This window comes from Squalius cephalus (assembly GCF_949319135.1).
Source record: "Squalius cephalus genome assembly, chromosome: 23".
Taxonomy (NCBI): Eukaryota; Metazoa; Chordata; class Actinopteri; order Cypriniformes; family Leuciscidae; genus Squalius; species Squalius cephalus.
The window spans coordinates 2,907,347-2,928,168 of NC_137144.1; the positions used below are offsets into that span (position 1 = coordinate 2,907,347).

The 20,822-nt window shown below is 39.9% G+C and overlaps 1 long non-coding RNA gene across 2 annotated transcripts; it reads left to right on the forward strand.

The window, feature by feature from the left end:
- The first annotated feature begins 843 nt into the window (after window positions 1-843).
- LOC307151486 lies at window positions 844-1,668 on the forward strand. Of its 2 annotated transcripts, none has more exons than XR_013819883.1 (3): window positions 844-913; window positions 1,186-1,354; window positions 1,527-1,668. It is a non-coding gene; the product is annotated as an uncharacterized lncRNA (long non-coding RNA). The 2 variants fall into 2 exon arrangements; XR_013819884.1 differs by having other exon boundaries at window positions 878-913; window positions 1,164-1,354.
- Window positions 1,669-20,822: the final 19,154 nt, after the last annotated feature.

Consider the following 20,822-nt stretch of genomic DNA (forward strand, 5'->3'; position numbering starts at 1 on the left):
TCCCGGACAGGTAACCTACCTTGACAGCGAATCAGTATTGTCCTGTTACATTGCTAATTATATTGTCCCTGGTAGCAGCCAATACCAGTCCTGGTCTCTCCCTTCAGGCCAATTCTTTTTATTTGCACCTACTGTGCCTCTATAATAATGGTGTGTCTCTTTTAATTATACTACTGACTAATAAAGTACTGTTATTTTTCTACTGAAAGCACGTCTCTGTCTAGTTCATCTTTGGTGTATTTCTATGAACCTGCTTGCCTTAGATTAGGTATTCAGCAGTTGATGTGCAAAGTATATCTTGGTGTGAGAGGCACCAGGTGGCGTAGTCAAGAACCTTTAAGCCTAGATCTGGTCAAAGTTTCATATGGTCACAGTGAGTATTTGCTTTATAGGCCAAACCTGAAAAAAATGGCACCATCTGGTAAAAAAAGCCTTTGGTTTGAAGCCTTGCCAACAGAATGAAAGCCTGTTAACAAAAATTGCATAATTTTACAGTTAAATGGCCCTGGGATTACATTTTTTGCAATGCAGACATTTTTGTCCAAGTCGTTCAGTGCTATTGTCCATATGACTTAATTTTAAAAACTATATTTATTCCAATAAATTCATTTATTTTTCTTTCTTTGTTTTTTTTTTTTTTTTTAGTTATCAATAAGTAAAGAGTGTGAATATTTTCGTAACTTAATATTTTCTAAAATTAATTTCATTGGACTTCACCATAAATTGATTTTACAGCTCATTTTAAAAGTGAATATCAGACGTGTCAGACGTGTCGGACGTGACCTGCCCACGCCTGCAGCAACGGAAGAACAAGCCCGGGCAAATCCTTCACTCTCGTCTGTTCCAGCTTCCAGAAGTTTATTCCAACAGGGTTTTCCACGGAGCCGGATAATTTATACTTCACGTACCTCATGTGAGTAACTCTTTGTATTGTTAAAAGTTAGATTTTACCCTAATTAACGTGTTTGTGTTGCGCAATCTGCAGAATATTGCTCTGTTTCCTACAAACTTTTGCGACCGCCAACTTCGAATGTGCTCTATCTCAAACAGTTTGTTAACTTGAGCTCATACTGTATAAATCTACGTGTGTGTGCGTTGAATAAGTAATTCTGTCTTTGTGTGATAGTTCAGTGTTTCAGAGGTGTTTGTAACTTCTTCAAAAGCATTGTCTTGGCTTCGACAGAGTTTGGCAGTGGACTCACGGACACACAGACGCACGGACACACACGAAGCCACAGCTAGCTGAGTGATTATCGTCGGTTGGAGATTAATGTGCCACTGAAGGAAGTGTTGCCAAGTCTCCTGGTGTGGCAGAATTTAAGGAAAGATGGCCTGCCCTCTTCCAACCATTCCAGTTAAGTGACTTATCATTCAGTTTTTCCTCACACTACTCACTTCTGAGAACTTTTTGGAAATTGTGACTTGGACATGAGATAGTAGATTCACTTTTTTGCTTTGCATAAAGTTCAAATGTTGCTAATCTTTAAACCCCCTTAAATAACAGTCAAACATTCGCTGTCCTACAGGTGAACGAGGAGTTCTGGAGATGTCCTGCGGTTCCCCTGGAAGCAACGTTTATGTCACAGCTGGACAAGCACAGCCCAAAGCTCCTAGAGCTCTCGAGGGCCAAGAGGAGCAACTGGTCAACGTATCAATAACTTGTTGCTGGAGCTGATACAGGCGGGGCTAAAGTGGTTACACAGTTAAAATGTACAATATTAATCAATTGAGTAGTTTGATTTTTAGTTATCTTGCTTATCTGGGTGTTTTTGATTGTTTGTTAATTAGACAGTTTGTTTTTAAATAGTCTCAGTTGTTATTACTATTATTATATTATAATTAATAATAAAGATAAACTAATACAGACCTACAGGAATGATGTCATTACAGGGTTGGAGTGAATTTACCAACAAAAATAACTGATTCATTATTGTTGTATTAACTAGGACCCGAGTGCCAGTGCAGTGAAGAAGAGAGATGTCCCTCTGAGATGAGACGCCTCTTTGAGTGTATGGGAGAGAGTGGACAGGAGCTCATCTCTGATTACTGGGTCGGTCTGGTGAACTGGTTTAAATTGTGCTGACTGTTAATGTGAACTGACTGAACCAGCATTCGGCAGGTAGTGGTGGAGGGTTTGTTTTTCATCAACAAATGAGATTGTTTGTCTTAAGACAGTCGAAAACAATTTGGAGGAATTTCAGGAGAATGAGAGTGAAACTGAGGTCATACAGTGTTTCAAAGATTTACTCTCGTTCATGATTGAAGTGAAACAAGGTGCCATTGATGTGGAGGTGATGGGAGAGAAAACAACTCAAGTAAGAGGGCTGGAAGAAAGGTATCTTAGCCGTTCATAACGAGATGAAGAAGGTTACGGTAAGGCTGAAAAGATGATAGACAGTCACAAGCCTTTTAAAAGTAACACAAGGTATGAGAAGAGGATTGAACCATCTCAGAAATTGACTGAAGTGACTCTAAGAGGAGAATTTAAGATCTGGGGACAGATAGGAGAAAGTGGACAGAAAGAAAAGTTGTCCTACCCCAGTTTAATTCGCCAAATGGAAGTGGGATTAGAGAAGGGCCACTCTGAGACTGAGATAGTAGAGGCAGTGGTTAGAGCTGTCACCCCAGGCTTGCCACTGAGAGATATGTTGGAGATTAAGCGTGGTCTTGCACTCCAGTCATTACACACCATCTTAAAGGGCCATTACAAAGTTGACAGTACAACTGCTCTGTACAACCAGCTCATAAATGTATCCCAAGAACCCAAAGAGTCAGTTCAGAACTTCATCTTCAGGGCAATTGAATTGAAAGAGAAATTGCTGTGGAAAGCTGAGGATGGCGATGATGATCGCTATAGCAGAGATATCATCCAGCGTAAATTTCTACGTTCAATTGAAACCGGACTTTCAAGTGACTCACTGAAATTTCAGATACAGCCCTATCTCAGTAACATTAGGACAACGGATGAGGAGCTGATTGAAGCGGTGAATGAGGCTGCTAAGCTGGAAGGTGAACGACAAGAGAAACTGAAAAGGCTCCAGGCAGGTAAACCTCCCCGCATACATGAGTTCCATACCGACCCACGATCTGAGTACTCACCTGTCCTGACTGTGCAGTCAGCAAAAGAGCCTGGTATGGCTATGGCAATCAGAACTGTAAAAGGAAGGGAATCTAAAGAAGGCCAGAAGGTCAATAATGAGGTTCCAGACACTCAAAAGCTCATTGAGGAGCTAAGAGCAGAAATGAGACAGATGATAACAACCGCAATGGAAGCGAATAAGACATCCGTACGGTACAGAGAAGAACGACAGCGAGGCTGTAAGAAATGTAGGGAAGAGCAAGTAGGAGAAAATTGTCAACACTGCTTCAAATGTGGACAAACAGGCCATTTCTCACGTGGATGCAGAGTACAGAGCTCACAGTCGGGAAACGACCAAGGACTGCTGAGACGGGGCCATCAGTAGTCCTCCCTGAAGTGTCCCATTCCTCGTCACCAACCCTTCCTGGGGGCCGCATACAAATTAATTAGCCATCTCAGTTTGCCATGTCGAATGCCCATTCATGTAATTCAACCTCAGTAAAAGCCAATACCAATCTCTGTAGTGTAAAGTATCTCCCACCTCAACATGAATCACAGCTCATTAAACTGATTGGAAAGCGCTGCTTGGTCAACTGCCGCATGAATGGTCAGCCAATGGAGGCGCTGTGGGACACCGGTGCACAAGCGAGCATTGTTAATGATGCTTGGCGACGACAGCACCTCCCAGATACTGTTGTCCAGGCCCTGGAAGAGTTGTTAGGAGAGGCGACCCTGACTGGTTTAGCAGCTAACAACACAGAAATTCCATTCATCGGATGGGTGGAGGTTAATTTCCAACTGGATGGAGGTCCTTTCCCAACTCCACTGTTAAAAGTACCCATGTTGGTGTCCAGTGATCTAACAGTAGCAGAGGACCCAATCATTGGGTACAACGTCATCGAAGAGGTTGTAAAAAGGATTGAAGACGCTCCTGGACGTGGAGAGAAGAAAACGCTACATACAATGAGTTCTGCATTCTCAATCACCCACAGCGAGGCACACACACTAATGAAATTAATCCGGAGTAAGGAGCAAGAGGTAACGGTGGGGGTGGTGAAAATTGGGAGAAAACATGTGTACCCTGCAAACAAGCCAGCATGGGCCCTTTACGGGCCCACTTAGGGCTAGCCTAAGGGCCCCCAGCGGGCTGCCAGCGCAGGGCCCATGATAATTTGCTCATTGGCAAAACGTTGGCCCCTTAGCGCTGGCCCTGCACGGGCAGCCCTCACTTAGCCCCCAGGAAGCCCTCACTAAGCCCACACAGGGCCCGCACTATTAATCTACAACAATAAATCTGTTTCACTATAAATACTTTTCAGCTACTATAGCTTATTCTATACATCTGAAATGGATGCAGTCACCACATAACTAATGTCTGTATTGTCAAAAAATGTACAGTAGTCAAAGGGATTTCAAATCAATGTATTTATTAATTACAAAATATAAAACATTCAATTCAGGTTAATAAAGTGTTTCAGTTAACACTCTGAAAGGGACTAAAAATTCTCTATACAAATATAAAATAATTCAAATAAACATAAAAAAATACTGGTAACACTTTATAATAACATTCAATGAACTAATCATTTACAAAACATTCATAAATGATTAGTAAGTGATATACTAACATTTTATGTATGTTTTGTAAATTCCATTTACAAGTGATTAGCAAATGATTAACTAATTATTTACGAAACATGACTATGCGTTCATAAATGATTAAAAAGTGATATGTTAATTATTGTATGTAAATTTTGTAGATTCAGTAATAAGTCATTTACATTTGATTAGTTAATGATTGACAAAACATGAATATGCGTTTCATAAATGTTTAATAATTTTTTTTTTTTTTTTTGTATGTATGTAGCAATTAGAGGGTGCAGAAAGTGTTGTAAATGCCTTGTATACACGTACAGATAATTTCGAACAGGTAAGTGTTCAACACAATGTGTAAATGCATGAATAAATAATTTACAACACTTTCTGCATCCCCTAATCTAAAGTGTAAACTATTCATCACTTGTAAATGTGTTACACATCATTCGTAGATTACCACTTCAAGACTCAATAAGGCATAAGATCAACGAATCTGATCTACGAATGATGTGTAACACATTTTCCAAGTGATGAATAGTGTACACTTTAGATTAGGGGATGCAGAAAGTGTTGTAAATGATTTATTCATGCGTTTACACATCATCTATAACAGGTGTTGAACACTGTAGTGTGTACTCACTGCAGTGTAAGTGCTGACTGGTGAGGGTATAGACAGCTGTCTTCTGTAGTGTGCACTGCAGTATATTCTCTGACACACATAGAGTCTTTAACCACTGTGCACCTGATGTACAAAAAACATACAAAAAAAGTAACAATTTATTAATTGAGGGTGGCTCGCTGGAGGAGGGTGGCTCTATGGTAGAGGGTGGCTCGCTGGTGGAGGGTGGCTCGGGGTGGCTCGCTGATGGAGGGGTGGCTCGGGGTGGCTCGCTGATGGAGGGGTGGCTCGGGGTGGCTCGCTGGTGGAGGGTGGCTCGGGGTGGCTCGCTGGTGGAGGGTGGCTCGGGGTGGCTCGCTGGTGGAGGGGTGGCTCGGGGTGGCTCGCTGGTGGAGGGGGCTGGTGGAGGGGTGGCTCGCTGGTGGAGGGGTGGCTCGCTGGTGGAGGGTGGCTCGCTGGTGGAGGGGTGGCTCGCTGGTGGAGGATGGCTCGCTGGTGGAGGGTGGCTCGCTGGTGGAGGGTGGCTCGCTGGTGGAGGGTGGCTCGCTGGTGGAGGGGTGGCTCGCTGGTGGAGGGTGGCTCGCTGGTGGAGGATGGCTCGCTGGTGGAGGGGTGGCTCGCTGGTGGAGGGGTGGCTCGCTGGTGGAGGGGTGGCTCGCTGGTGGAGGGGTGGCTCGCTGGTGGAGGGTGGCTCGCTGGTGGAGGGGTGGCTCGCTGGTGGAGGGTGGCTCGCTGGTGGAGGGTGGCTCGCTGGTGGAGGGTGGCTCGCTGGTGGAGGGGTGGCTCGCTGGTGGAGGGTGGCTCGCTGGTGGAGGGGTGGCTCGCTGGTGGAGGGTGGCTCACTGGTGGAGGGTACAAAATTAAATTAACAAATATAACAATAAAACACTAGACTTCACTGTATAAATTATACATAGATTCTTAATAAAGCTACTGTGTTAAAGTTCTTATAGTTTTGTTATATAATGGATAGTTAACTGTTACCCCAAAAAATCTGTTATCATTTACTCTCTCAAATTGTTTTAACCTGTTAAGCTGCAACGCCACTTTTGAAAAATCCCCAGAAATGACATACCCAAACTTAAACAGATACAGTTCATGAACCCTTTGTACTAAAAGCACAAGTATGATCTCATTTGAAAGCTGACACCTGGCAGTTTATTGTAAATGTAGAATTAATTATTGTCATAATGAAAAAAATTGTTATAAATAGCTTCAAAGTTTTGTAAAGTTATTAGAAATTAATTTTTATGAAACATCCTCATGAAAATAAAATTGAAGTTGGCACTGGAGCAATCTAGAAATGCACTACAGCTAAGGCCACATGTCTAAACATTTTATATTTAAAATCTGAAGATAATAAGTCCAAAACTCTGTATTTAGTTAAATGTTTTTCAAGACCATGTCAATGACTTTATTTTGATTTGCTACTTTAAAATGCTACTGATGTTTATTGCCATCTTCTAAACATCAATTCAGTATATTGTATCTATTGTTTTGTGGTGCAAACGAGCCCCATTCAGTCTCAGTCTCCCCCTGCACACATTCACACCTCTCCAGCCTGGTTATGGCTCGAAATATGCATTTCTTTTGTCTGCATTATAGTTACTAACGACTGGCTATTCACAAGCTATTCATAGGGTTTCAATCCCTAATTTCTTTTATCAAAGTTCTCACTTAACATTTAAAAACTGGATCAAATGCCCTGCTTGAATTTCAGTAAGCATATTTAGAAAAAAACCATAAAAGGATAACTGCTATATGTGGCAGGTGCACCTAGGGCTAGCTAGCATGTTAGCTTAGCACACCATCAATACACAACAATTTATGAGATTAAAACCATGTTTGTGCTCCAAACTTAATTTATAACGCAAGTCGAGTGTTTTAAATAATCTTCTGTGATATAATTTCGCTTCAGATAAAAAAATCAGACAGAAAATATATATATATATTTTATTCTGCACAATGATAAAGTCTATATCGATTAGCATTACATTATAAATATAATCTATTATTATGGAAATACCTGACATTACTCGAAGAACACAGGTAAACCAAATATCATTTCAATCATGTTTATTGTCTTCAAAACATGTTACAGCGATCTCTGATAGCTTTGAATGTGTTCGAGACTTCCTGGAATGTCACATGATAATGCCTCTTCTTCATGTTCTATATATGGACTATTATTGTGCATGTAGCGCCCTCAGGCTGTTGGTATGGATTGAAAACACAATACATCACATTCACAGTATCCAGCGCTCATAATGATTACATCGACGCATTTGGGCATAAATTCAATAAATATTATTCCTGTCTATAGAAATCTGATGAAAACCTATGAAAATATATCAATATTTCTCCAAATCTGCACATTTTTGAGCTAAAGCCCTGAGGGACGTTGTTTTGTGTATCGCTGTCATGACGACAGCACGGGAGTTTTTTATGAATGGGAGCGGCTGACGCGCATAATTCATATTAAAGGTATCGACTCATTTTTTCATTTCATAACTCCTGACACAAATTAAGACATAACTGTCACTATAAGTTTTTCAGAATACAATAGTGGTCAAATACTGAAACTTGAGTCTTATATCTTTTTAATGATGTATAGTTTGTCAATGTATAACATTAAATCTGATAGTAATTTTTAACTAAATTAAAAAAAAAACGCTTCAGTGCGCCGACGCACTGGTGAAGCTTAACAGGTTAAACCCTAATGATTTTCTTCTGTTGAAAAAAGTTATTTTGAAGAATGTGGGTAACCAGACAGGTGCTGGTCCACAGTGACTAGTATATGTTTTTTCTACATTGGAAGGACCAGCAACTGTTTGGTTACCCACATTCTTCAAAATATCTTATTTTGTGTTCTGCACAATAAAGAAATTAATACAGGTTTGAAACAACATTACAGTGAATAAATAATGACATTTGACATTTTTGGGTGAACTATCCCTTTAAGGATGTTCACCCACAGCATGTTTAATATTAGGATGCTGTCATTTTAAGACCAGTATGCTGCTCTATACAGCCACGCATCCAGTTTTCTCTCAAATGTTTTCTGCTAAAATGGCATTTTTCGGGGACTAAAATAGGCCAAGGCCGCGCCCCCTTGGCGGGCTCTGACGTGTAATGGCGTGATGCTAGCTCATTGGCGCACACGTCAGAGGCGCCCGCGCCATTGTGCCGCAGCAAAAATGCGTTTTACATTATAGGCTAACTTACAGTAAATCAAGGAAAAGGAGTTTCCCCACTGTTTATGGGGAACTGAGGTTACGATCGTAACCGAGTAGTTTTCTCTCAAATGTTTACTTTCACTACATATCCCATAACCAACTGAATGCACTGATACTAACGTTACCATCTTCAAAAGCAGATCGTGGAGCCATTTTACTCGTCCACGTTCAAAATTCGAGCACAGCCGTTAGACGAACATAGTTATAGCTTAATAACTTTTTTTCCTTAGACTTTAGCAGTTTACTGTGACAATCTGACGTGGTAACATACAGAATATGGTAAACGAGGTGAAAAGGACAATATTTAGCCTATATAAGCTAACTAACGTTAGCTAGTTTATTGACAACCTAGCTGCTAACGTTACTCCGTTGTCGTTCGACAAAAATTGGATTAACAAAAAAAAACAATAGGTACTGAAAATACAATAATAGCAGAACACACACACTATAGCAAATATTTACTGTTAAAGATAATACTCAATTTACAATTAAAACTCACCTCAGAGTCAGGAGAATTCCACTGCGAAGGCAGAAACAACCGTTAGGAAGGCGGAAAGTGACGACTGCAGCCTGTAGCGCGATGATTAATCAAATACGTAGTTGATGTTCGACGCATGCGCGGAATTGGATACTTTTAACACGCATTTATTAATCTTTTATTTTATGTAATTTAAACTGTAATGCCGAGTTGAGGATAGAAAAATAGATACTTAAATATATATTTCATTAGATGAATTATATTAATTATTATTAATTATTAAATGCAGGAAGGTTTCTTCAAGCATCTCGGAGACGTTCCCAGTTTTTTCTGTTTCTTATCAGACTCGATGATGGTGAGATCAGATCATACCGGCTGTTGTCAGATTCCTTGCACATACACAAATCTCACTGGTTATTACAATTAATGGCAAAAAGAATGTTTGGAAATTAAACTGATAAACTGATATTTCCTACTGACACACTACAGCAAAATAAATAACCGACTTAAAACCTTTTTTTTTTTTTTTTTTTTTGTTAATGTAAACATAAATGTATATATTTAATACTATATATATATATATATATATATATATATATATATATATATATATATATATATATAGCATTGAATGCTCTACAAATTACATGAAAAATAGCACTCCAAAGAGCGCTCAATCTCTATCTCGGCAGACATTTTCCTTCTAAATATTTTAAAATTGAGTGTATAGCCTAAAGTTAAACTTATGATCTCCAATGTTGTTTTGAGTGTTGTAGACAATGGTGTGAAAAGCAACTATAATGAATAAACATTTATTTGACTTGACTGAGGTGTTATTAGTCATGTGAACTTGTCTTTTCTTTCAATTTAATCTAATTTTTATTGTTGAAAATGTTTAGCTATATTAGAATGATATAAATGGCATTAGGCCTATACGTCTATGGGAAATTGTATAAAAACAGACAAAAAGAAGAGAGAAGTTTAATTTAAACTTTAAAATTAAAATTTAATTTAAACTCAACGAACTCTGCCAGAGTGATGGATATCATAATAACTAGTAATAACTTCTTCATATCTCTGGACCATCAATAACTTTACATTTTGACCTTCTCAAATAAATTAACCCTCTGAGGTCTGAGCTGTTTTCTGGGCCTGGAGGTGTTCTGACATGCTCTGACATTTGTGCTTATTTCTGTTACTTGTGACATTTTCATGGCTAAAGTCTGATTACACTGTATTCAGCACAAACTCTGCTACAATAATATATCAGCAGCATGTATATAAAAGTTTGTAGTTTTGAGATAATAACATTTATGCGTGGTTTGTGAAAAAACAAAAAAAAAATTGTCACTGAAATAAGCTCATGAAACCCATACTGATTATTTCTTCATAAGACTTTTGAAAATTGTATCACGTAGCCTAGAATATTTGCTTCAAAACTATGTGAAAATCACCCTGACTGCTCATTCAGAGAAGACAATATATTGATTTAAAAATTTTACGACGTGTTTTGTGTGAGAAAGCTTTATGCAAGAGGCGTGGACATCTCATTATTATGTAAGCTTTTCTCACCTGAGAAAGACAAAAGACACTCCCTAATGGCCCTATTAGGAGCTATCAGGCCCTGCCATTCTGAGCAACCTTGCACAAAGAATGAGGAGATTTTAAAAAGAATGGCTTTTAGATTGTTTTTAATGTATTTACAACACAACATAATGACAAAAAAAAAAAAACACATTATTTAACACACTGAACTAAAGACAGAGACTTGAACTGTCACACACCTTTGTGCCATTCCTGAAACATAGTAGGCTACATACCTTTCATTTCCATGGTGTTTGATTTTTCACTTTAGCATGTTCATGTATGGAGACTTATGTGAATGTTGAAGTCAGCAGGACTTATTCAGTGGCATCTTGTTCCTCTAAAAACAACAACAACAACAAAACAGCTGTGAACATGCTGGTATCAAGAGAAACTATGCTGCACAATTTGGGGAATATATTTTAGATTTTTCAGGTTAAAATAGCTTTTTAAAATGTACAGAATACACACACACACATATATATATATTAGCCTACTTTTACCATGCTGTGTTTTATTAGAATATAAAAACATCCTCGTGTTGAACACGTAGGCTATACAAGCACTGAAAGGTTGCCTATCATTCTAGTTCACATTTCACATTTCATGTTTCTGTCTACATGTACATATATGACATTAGGCTTAGTTCATGTTTTTACTCCAAACTCATTTCATAACATACATTTTAATCTGGCACGACCAGTTTAACATGTCTTACCTTAATAATCTTCTCATCTTAAAATCGTGTTCTTCTGAGGTAAATCCGAGGTAAATTCAAGGTAAACAGCACAGCACAGCACAGCTTACAGTCGTCCAAACCCGATGAAAGCAGAGAAGAGTAAGTTACGAAGTCTCTGCTTCTTTGTTTTGAGGTGATGAGGGCGTTTACAGGTCTGAGTTTCTCCGCATGGATCATTTGCATGTCAATCGCTCGTGCGCGCGTGGGTGTGGTCACATTATAGTTAATGAGGACGCGTTTGAGAAACTGTACATGCCGCTGCTTTCGTATGGATTACTTAAAAATAGAATATTTGTTTTTTATATAATTTACATACTTTAAAAATAGAGATTCCAAGCGTTGTATAGACATGCGTTTCAAGTCTGTGTGACAAACATTCGCTGAGTTACAGGTCATTTTCTGTCGCGTTTCAGAATGAGTTTCACATTGAGACAGACGGCAGAACGCGCATCATGTTTATTTTCTTTGTTTTACGAAAAACACAACATTTTGTTTTTATTATGAGTGTACACAAATAAAAGAAGACATTTAACAGTTTTGAATGATGTACAATACAAGTATGTAAAATCAAAATCAACAGAGTAATTTGCACTGATATAAAAAAAAACGAGCAGATCACGCCGGCGTGATTGCCGACCTCAGGGGGTTAAAAGCCTATTGTTTTATTCCTGATATGCAGGATTCAAAATGAACTAGGTTGGTAGATTTTTTTAAATTACGCGGCAGCCAGATTTTTACCACCAATTGCATGGTACACTGTTAATTTTGGATTACATTACAAACATCATATCCAGTAAAAATAATAGGCTTTTTAAAGTAAGATTTGTTCTTAGAGTTTTTAAGGGATCATGTGTTGTCTTGTAGACACAATCCAGTGCAAATAATGGATTTTTTCTTTTTCTTCCTGCTGAGCAGAGTTATAAATGGAAGGTCTTATTGAATTTCACATTCAATTTTAAAAAGCAGCCAAAACGTAATGAAAGTGGGCTACCTAAACAAAACCTGCATGGGCCCAAAGGTACAAAAGCTGCTCTGGGCCCGAACGGGCTGGCCCACAATGGGCCATCATGGGCTTAATGTGGGCAGCCCGCTAGTGTGGGCTGCTCACAGTTAGCCCGCGGTGAGCCCAAAGCTTTGGGCCTCGCCTGGGCAAGCCCACACTGGGCCTGTTTAGGTTTGGTGTGGGCTGGCCCTAGCCCACTGTGCCCGCAAAAAGCCAGCACGGGCCCCGCAGGGGCATGTTTGCAGGGTACTTGCCTGCAAATCAAGTTACCACTGTAATGGTCCGTGTTCACGTTGGGTCTCAGTATCAGGGCCAAGAACTGCTCTTCTTACCCAGTGAGGCAAGCCCAGTGCAAGATCTAGAACTGAGTGAAGCAGTGGTGAAGGTTCCTGTAAGACACATAAAGTATATACCCATATCAATTGTCAATTCAGCAAAGCATAATATCAACCTACAGAGAAACCACATTTTGGGTCACTTACAGCCCGTGAAAACAGTGTATCCTGTGGCAGTCCACCCCACTGGACCTGAGAATCCCCCGGCAGAGAGAGCCCAAACTTGTGAGTCAGCCCCTGAAAAGACCTCTACTAATTCAATAGGCAAATCACCACCGCCAACATGGGATCCCCCTGTGAATCTGGACCATCTCACAAAAGCTCAGCAGGAAGCCGTGAGAAAAGTACTGAGAGAAGAGTGTCAAGCTTTCGCTTACAATGATGACGACATCGGTTGCATTCCATCGTTAAAGATGCACATCACACTTCATGATACAAGGCCTGTGCAGAAAACTTATATGTCTGTCCCAAAGCCCCTGCATGATGAGGTCAAGGAGTACTTGCAAGACTTGTTAAATAAAGGTTGGGTGGCTCCCTCCAGGTCAGCATACTCATCTCCAGTAGTCTGCGTGAGGAAAAAAGACGGCAGTCTTCGGTTATTCTGCGACTACCGGGAGCTAAATCAGAAGTCAGTGCCCGATCGCCACCCAATCCCTAAAATACAAGACATGCTGGATGCACTAAGTGGAAGCACTTGGTTTACTGAAAGCATACCACCAGGGCTTCCTGGATGAGGAGAGCCAGCCACTATCAGCATTTATAACCCCATGGGGGCTGTACCAATGGATACGCATTCCATTTGGGCTGAGTTTGGCACCAGCCGAGTTCCAAAGAAGTATGGAAAGCTGCTTGTTAGGCCTTCGGGACACAATATGTCAGCCCTACCTAGACGACAACTTGGTCCATAGCAGCAGTTTTGAAGATCATTTGGCTCATGTGCGGCTGGTGTTCCAGCGCTACAAAGAGCATGGTGTAAAGCTCACCCTGAAAAAATGTGAGCTCTTCAAACGCAAAGTGAGGTTCCTGGGGAAGATGGTGTCTGGTGAAGGTTATACGATGGACCCAGCGGAGATTGCTCCAGTGCAGGCCTTGAAGGAAAGGACACCATCCACAGTGGGTGACCTAAGGAAGATGTTGGGGTTCCTGTCTTATTACCGTTCTTATATTCCAAATTTTTCACGCATCGCCCAGCCGCTGTACCAGCTACTGACAGCAAGGGAAAAGGGTTTAGGTGAATCAGGAATGGTATTGAGGAAGGGAAAAAACATCCGGCAGGGGAAAGGAAGTAATTTAACATCACGGACAACCATTGAGTGGACACAAACCCATCTGGCGACACTGAGCAACCTGATAGATCACCTCGCAAAACCTCCAATCCTGGGTTTCCCAGATTTCACTCAGCCCTTTGTGCTACACTGCGATGCATCCCAGGAAGGGTTGGGTGCGATACTGTATCAACGCCAGAACAGTAAGATGGTAGTAATGGCTTATGGGTCCAGAACACTAAGTGCTCCAGAGAAAAGGTATCACATGCATTCTGGCAAGCTGGAATTTCTGGCGTTAAAGTGGGCTGTTTGTGAGCGTTTCCGCCATTACTTGTACTACGCACCATCTTTTGTTGTCTACACGGATAACAATCCTTTGACCTATGTGCTCACCACCGCCAAACTGAATGCCACCGGGCACAGATGGGTTGCACAGCTTGCCGACTTCAACTTTTCCATAAAATACCGGCCGGGTAAACATAATGCTGATGCGGATGGTCTGTCACGCATGCCACTGGACATCGACAAGTTTATGGAGCAGTGCACAGAACAAATGCAACCAGAAGTCCTTCAAGCTACGGTGGAAGGGGTGGTAGTGGAGTGTGAAAATCCCTCACAAGGAGCAGGGTTGATTCATTTTAATGCGTTGGGTCTAGTGATAGAGAGAGACCATAGTGACCTGGGTCCAGCACTGTCCCCAGCCCAGATTCGAGAAGCTCAGGAGAATGACAGTATTATTGGGAAAGTCCTAAAGTTCAAGGAGAAAGATCAACAACCAAGTAGAGAAGCAGTAAAAGCGGAACATCCGGATGTGGCAATGCTGTTAAAACAATGGTTCAAACTCTGGGTGGGTGAAGATGGAATACTGTATAGGAAAACTAGGAAAAGAGAACAGTTGCCCCTGCCTGAGTCTTACCATTCACTGATTCTAACTGAACTCCACCAAAAAATGGGTCATCTGGGTGCGGAGAGAACCCTCTGCCTCATCAGAGAGCGATTTTACTGGCCAAGAATGCAGAGAGATGTGGAACACTTTGTCACCAAAGTATGTGAGTGTCTGAAAAAGAAAAAGCCAGTCAGACAAAGTCGAGCACCTTTAACTCCGATTCACACCACACATCCATTCGAAATGGTCTCAATCGACTTTCTTCATCTGGAGACCTGCAAGCAAGGTTTCGAGTATATTCTTGTGGTGATGGATCACTTTACTAGGTTTGCACAGGCATACGCAACCAAAGATAAATCTGCTAAGACGGTTGCAGAGAAACTTTTCAATGACTTTGCTTTGAAGTTTGGTTTTCCCTGTAAAATCCATCATGACATGGGCAAAGAATTTGACAACAAACTGATGAAGAAACTGAAAGAACTTTGTGGAATCTGCGGATCACACACCACACCCTACCATCCACAAGGCAATGGACAAGTGGAGCGATTCAATCGCACTCTATTGTCCATGCTCCTTACACTTGCGGATGAGGAAAAAGTAGACTGGAAGAATTCCTTGGCCAAAGTGGTTCATGCATACAATTGCACAAGAAGTGAAGCAACAGGTTTCCCTCCATACTACTTGTTATATGGAAGATCCCCTCGCTTACCGATTGACATTCTTTTCAATCTGAAGACGGATGAAGAGCATGACACTTACCAGGACTATGTGTCTCGTTGGAAGGAAAGGATGAGTGAGGCATACCAAATTGCATCAAAGACCGCTTCAAAAGCAGCAGCCCGTGGGAAAGCTTACTATGATCAGAAGGCTCAGGGGAGAGATCTTCAGCCTGGTGACCGGGTCCTTATCCGCAATCTAACTCCAAGGGGGGGTCCCGGGAAGATACGGTCATACTGGGAAGATCAGGTACATGTGGTAAAGGAAAGGAAACACGCTGAAAGTCCAGTATATGAGGTGAGACCTGAAAGAGAGAAGGGGAAAAGCCGTGTCATCCACAGAAATCTTCTCCTACCGTGTGACTTCCTGCCACTGGAAAGGGAAAAACCAGATCAACTCGAAACACGCCTAAAGGGAATAAGATAGACAAAGACAAGAAGAAACAGTTTACAGTAGATTCTGAGAGCGAGTCGGAGGAGGAATACGTTCTTACCGGTCGGTGGCCAGAGGAGGATCGCATGCCTCTTAACCCAAGAGCACTGCCTTTCAAGCCTCGAGATGAAACCCTTCAGAGCGAAGAGGATTTGCCCCTTCAGAGCGAAGAGGATTTGCCCCTTCAGAGCGAAGAGGATTTGCCCCTTCAAAATTGTTCCGTAGGAGGGGATTTTCCCCTTAACCTTGAAAAAAATGGACTCTGCTCAAGTCATGATGGGGACATTGACAGTGACAATGACGTAAATGACAGTGAGTCGGAGATGGACTCTCCAAAATCCCTGAGACGTTATCCAAAGAGACAGAGACAGAAATCAGTGGTGTTTACTTATGATACCTTAGGTCAACCTTCTTTGGTCCAAAGAGACTGCTCAGTAGAAGTAAAGCAGTTACCTGCCCCAAACGGTCATTTCTGGAGACCTTGGAACATAGTTGAGAGTTGTTAAAGACTCCGGTTGAGAAACTGTTGAATATGCTTCGAGTTATTTTTGAAAAGTCAGGAGACATTTAGTTTTGTGGGGGAGAGTGTGGCACTAGTGTGAATAGGTCTTTAAAAAAAAAAAAAAAACGAAAGTGAGAGATTAGCATACAATTATATTCAGAGTAATCTATTCAGACTAAATGTTTGTGCTTGTGTTTAAAGCCTGTGTTAGACTCCTGTTTGGTTACTTTAATAACAGATCTGCAAGAAGGGTATTGATTTATGTGTATACAGCGGTGTAAATTATCCAAACTGCTAGGGGGAGCTCTCGCTAAGATCTGCTCCAGAACGGGTAATATAGCAGTTAATGCAGAGACGAGCAGATAGCTAACACACAGAATTGAGACGCTCCACTTATGATTGACATTGGATCTGATATCTGTCTTGCAGGTAAGATTAACTCAGTTTATTACGGATAAAAGGGGTTCATGAACCGTTATATCTTTAGTATTTTGTTCTGTGAAGTAAGTTTTGAGCACAAAAACTGTATTGTCATTACTTGTGAATAGAACATGATCAGAAACAACAGTAATGAAAGCTTGTATGTGAACCGCGAGTCTGTATTGTGCACAGATATGAAAATACATTTTTCATAGCGATGTTTATTTAGTTATTGTGTGATTGTGATGGCTAAATTTACAGTTTAAGTGCCGCGGGTTCAGTAACGCACGTGGAGTTCGCGGGTGTCCGCCATTTCGTGCATATAGTATGTCGCGGCGGCAGAGTTAATAAACTCAGACGACGTGATTTGCTCAGTAATGATATAAGAGTTATGAAACGTGACATAAGAGAACATTACAGTGTTATTTGTTATTTAGAGTAAACAAGTCATGCTGGAAAATAGAATGCATGTATTCTGAAAAGTGTTTAACAGACAAAGTGGATTGTATGTGTTCAAATTAGGTTTAACATGGTTTATTTTTGATTTTATGGTGCAAGATATGTGTTCAAGTGCTTAATATGTAAACTGTATTTGCTAGTGAATTATTTCATAAGTTTGTTTAACAGCCATGGTATAGATAATGCTAAAATGAGTAATGAGAAAATGTAATGTTGAATGAGAACGCGTAATATAGCAGTTAATGCAGAGACGAGCAGATAGCTAACACACAGAATTGAGACGCTCCACTTGTGATTGACATTGGATCTGATATCTGTCTTGCAGGTTTGCATACCAACAATTTCCTTTATTAAATGTGTTGCACCAGAAACGACGCCTGCTCCTTTCTATATGTGTAACAATAGCAATTTATTTGATATGAAATAAGAGTTAGTACTGATATTCAACCCATTCTCACTCCCAAAGTGTCAAAAACTGAAGCATGGTCAAGTGCCCCGGCGTCACTCTATGGAAGAATTCGGAATTGTATGTCAATTAACTTAATTATAACCGTCTAAATGTATATGTTTCAAGCAACCTGGTCTCACAGAATTCCGTGAAATGAACACAGCCCCTTAACTCAAAATCTGTGGCAGTTTCACGGAATCGCCGAAAATTCCGTGATGGGGCCAAGTGATGCCTATGTATGTCAATGACAGGCAGCATCCGTGGTCCACACACGGATTCCCTATACCAACATCTGCACTCCCCCAATTGACGTTGTTTTATAATTTGGAAACGTATCGCTCTATTATGGGTTTACTTTAAAAGTACTTAACTTTAAATATTTATTTTTAAAGGGATTTTAACTTGATATTGCATTGTTCTGTCCCCATTTGATCGCTAGGATAACTTCTGGTCACCCTGTTCCGTGACGGTACCACGTAATATTCAGTGGTCGCCACAGATTCCTTCACTGGACGATACCCCAGTCTCACGGCAGTTCGTGATATGGTCACGTAATTGAATCTATTGATTCGTGACACGGACACGTTGATTTCGTTATTTTCGTGATATCAGCACATTTTTTAAACTAATGTATTTCAATGGGAAGCATCTTTCGTGATCACAGCATGATTCTTTCTGCCTGTCGGACTGCAGCAGAGAAGCTGTTTAATCAATGTTTATTCACGAGATCTTATCATGGTTTATGTATTTTTTTTTATTTTATCATTTCGGTCTTATTGCCAGTGAAGCTGGATTGCTTTGCTGTTTATTGATATTTTAAAAATTATATTTTATCAGAAGAAAATTGCGCTGAAGAAGTCTCGTTCCGAACACATCGCGATATTTGGCATCAGTTCACGTGTGCCGGATGTTGGTAAGTAGCTATGGTAACAGAGCCCGTCTACTATTAGACATTCTCTGATGGCAAGTAGTCGTACATACGCTGTCCTAATAATGTTTGATATAACGTATTTTCTGTTTGTCGATATTAATCAGATTAGCTAACGTTCGGTCACTGTATTATATCTGCGATCTCCACGGAGGCTTTGCGTTTCATTGCTTTCTAATTCAAAACATTAGTTTTACTGTGATACAGTAAGTGTAGTAAAAAGACAGTAATCACAAAATCTACCATGCTTTTACCACACTATTGGTAGTTTTAATGTGATACTTATTGTAAAGGCACAGTAACCACAACACTTACCATGCTTTTACCACAGTAACCCTAGTTTTACTGTGATAGGTGTGGTAAAAGGACAGTAATCACAACACTTACCATGCTTTTACCTCAGTATTGATAGTTTTAAAGTGATATTTGTTGTAAATGCATATTAACCACAACACTTACCATGTTTTTAATGCTTAATAATGTAACATCCAATATTTGTAAGGTAAATCAGTACTTTTTCCTTTAAATAATCCTATATATATTATACATAATGATATTTTCTTTTCTCTTTTTTCAGTTGAAAAAACCAAAAGGGCCTTTCGGACTCAGTCAGCCCATTATTGTTGGAGGAGAAGTAAACGGAGGAGACGGACAGCTGCAAAGGCAAATATTCACAATGTTATGTATGTGTTGGTTTTAACCCTAAATCAAACATTTTATCAAGCATTTGTTGTTTCTTAAATCTTTTCTCACAAAACCCATAGCCCAATCAGTACAAACATAGTCTCAAAGTCTTAATAATTCACAAGATTTAACAAGTTGTCAAATTCGTACTATACTCGTACACAATCCTGCAGCTTTAACTCCTAGTGCTGTCATTGGCTACTGCCTCAATTCAGTTATAAATATCATTAATAAATGTTTTTCTTGTTTCAACTTGTTTTAATTTGTATGTTTAGGAATATTATAAGAATTAAATAGACAAACTTACTGAGCACTAATTATAACTGCAGTTATAACACATTATAATATTATCTATTCATTCTTACACCTTCAAAAATTTATAATACACCAAAACTCATGACAAACAACCATTAGCAAATATTATAAAACATTTCAACTTTGATTTCAGTTATTCATGAAAACATACATAATGCATTATACATAAAGGCTTCAAATACAGTTTCACCGCAATATCTAATAATCATTATTATAAAAAGAAAAAAAATCTTGTTTCAACTGTAAAACACTTTCTGAAATGAAAATTGTGTATTTTTTAAATATGTAATTAAATAGACTTACATTTGATCACCAGTTTAGTTCCTCCACCGAATGTGTACCACAGTGATACAATCTAATGAAACGCTCGTACAAAAACCCCTATTCCACTCGAGTGAACACACACTCCAGCAGAGAGAGAGAAACAACACTTCAACACACTGATATTAGAAGATCCTCAGCTCTTCTCAACACTCACTCATTCAGATTTGACTAAATGCTTTCTGATATAACACTGTTTAAAGAAATATATTTGATGAGCTGTGACCTCTGAGGTGACCTTTGACCTCTTTGATCATGGATGATGTTGTGGAGTTTCTCATAATGATGCTTCTGTTCTTCATATGCAGATCAATCATCATGATTCACAGAAAAACCTGCAGCTTCAGACTTCAATCTTCAGTGAAAATCTCTTCAAATAATGAGTTTTTTTAATATTAGAGCCAAAGTCAATAGAAAGTGTCAACCAGGGTTCTCAAGTTTTATCAAAAGCTTGGAGTGAGATCACATGCGGTTAGGGGAGGAGCCCTAATGGAGCCCCGCCCCCGTCCGTCCGTCCCCACCCCCCAATTTTACCCATTGTTCATAATTAACCAGCACAAATTGAAATTATAACAATTGGTAGGCTAAATCTGATAAATGACAGAGCAATTCATCACATCAAATATACTCTTTAATGTTATATTTCAAAATTACAAATATACAAAAATTACAAAAATATAAAAAAATTGCTCCAAACAGTTTGGAAAAACAAATCTTTTTGCATTTTGAATGTGTCTAGTCGTAATGGTATAATGATTCATTGTGTGGTGGGACAT